General features: G+C 40.8%; 1 pseudogene; it reads left to right on the top strand.

Annotated features, from left to right (window-relative positions):
• The first annotated feature begins 534 nt into the window (after positions 1–534).
• LOC112587590 lies at positions 535–1,697 on the top strand (annotated as a pseudogene).
• The last annotated feature ends 413 nt before the right edge of the window (positions 1,698–2,110 follow it).

Genomic DNA, 2,110 nt, shown 5'->3' with positions numbered 1-2,110 from the left:
ACCTTAGATCATTGATACTATAATTTTACTTTGAGTTCAGTTCACTTGCTCAGTCATATCTGACTCTTTGCAACCCCATGGACTGCAGCATGCCAGGCCTCCCTATCAATCTCCAACTCCTGGAGTTTACTCAAACTCATGTCCATTGAGTCGGTGATGCCATCCAATCATCTCATCCTCTGTCGTCCCCTTCTCCTCCTGCCTTCAATCTTTCCCAGCATCAGGGTCTTTTCCAATGAGTCAGTTCTTTGCATCAGGTGGCCTGATGCAAAATATTGGAGCTTCAGCTTCAGCAGCAGTCCTTCCAATGAATATTCAAGACTGATTCCCTTTCGGATGGACTGGTTGGATCTCTTTGTGTTCCAAACGACTCTCAAGAATCTTCTCCAACACCACAGTTCAAAAGCATCGATTCTTCAGCACTCAGCTTTCTTGATAGTCCAACTCTCACATCCGTACATGACTACTGGAAAAACCATAGTTTTGACTAGATGGACCTTTCTTGGCAAAGTAATGTCTCTGCTTTTTAATATGCTGTCTAGATTGGTCATAACTTTTACTTTATGTCTAGGTTGTCATAATTTTACTTTAATTATACTGTAATTTTAACAAAAGGATTATGGCTTTTTAACTGTTTACCTTTTTTAGGATATGACAACATTACTTTTATAATTTTGGGGGGTAGCACCATGTAGCTTGCGGGATCCAAACTGCTTCCTCCCTTAGCACAGAGTCCTAACCTGTGTACTGCCAGGGAATTCCTTATTTTTATAATTTAAAAACAACATCCATAACATGACTACACTTAAGCTGTCCATCATACCTAATTAATTCTTAGGATTCTATAGTGAACCATTAGACCAAATCTATCAATCTTATTTGAAACCAGAGTTCAGCTTGGAATTAGATCTCCTCCCTGACAAGATATCCATCAAGAACTTGGATTAAGCTCTTTCAGCCATCTTGGACCCTGTGGAGGCCTGCTGGGAACAGGACTTCTAAAACGACAAATATGTCTGGAAGGCTGTGGTCCAAGGCCATTTTTGCTGGCTCTAAACGGGATCTATGGAACCAGAGGGAACACACTGCTCTCCTGAAAATTGAAGATGTATATGCTCGAGATAAAAGTTAATTCTATCTAGACAAGAGATGTGCTTATGTGTACAAAGCAAAGAACAACACAGTAACTCCTGGTGGAAAACCTACCAAAACCAGAGTAATCTGGAGAAAGATAAATCGAGCTCATGGAAATAGTGGCATGGTTCGTGCCAAATTCCAAAGCAACCTTCCCACTAAGGACATTGGACACAAAATCCTTGTGATGCTGTACCCTTTGAGGATTTAAACATATTGAAAATAAATAAAAGTGTGGATTTGTCCTATTTAAAAAAAAAAAAGGAAGAAGAACTTGGATTAACAAGATCCAGCTCTTGGGGCTGGAAAAAGTCTATTCAGGCAAAGTAATGCTGAGGCATATAGGTATCAGCACACGGCATATTTGCAGGTCAACCCCAGATGCCTCAGTGAGCAGATAAATCCTGGCAAGCCACCAGAGAAAGATGACCCTTCAAAAACATAGAGAACTTCAAGGAACCCACAATATCCAAAACAATCCTGAAAAATAAGAACAAAGTTCGAGTATTCACACTTCTCAATTTCAAAACTTAACTACAAAGCTACAATTATCAGTGAGAGTTGGACCATAAACAAAGCTGAGCACCAAAGAATTGATGCTTTTGAGCTGTGGTGTTGGAGAAGACTCTTGAGAGTCCCTTGGACAGCAAGATCAAACCAGTCAATCATAAAGGGAATAATTCCTGAATATTCATTGGAAGGACTGATGCTAAAGCTGAAGCTCCAATACTTTGGCCACCTGATGTGAATAACTGACTCATTGGAAATGACCCGGATGCTGGGAAAGATTGAAGGCAGGAGAAGAAGGGGATGACAGTGGATGAGATGGTTGGATGGCATCAGTGACTTGATGGACATGAGTTTGAGAAAGCTTTGGGAGTTAGTGATGGACAGGGAAGCCTGGCGTACTGCAGTCCATGGGGTCACAAAGAGTCAGACACAACTTAGTGACTGAACAACAATAATAGCAATGGTA

This window comes from Bubalus bubalis, chromosome 10 (assembly GCF_019923935.1).
Source record: "Bubalus bubalis isolate 160015118507 breed Murrah chromosome 10, NDDB_SH_1, whole genome shotgun sequence".
Classification (NCBI taxonomy): Eukaryota; Metazoa; Chordata; class Mammalia; order Artiodactyla; family Bovidae; genus Bubalus; species Bubalus bubalis.
This window is presented reverse-complemented; position numbering and strand designations above follow the sequence as displayed.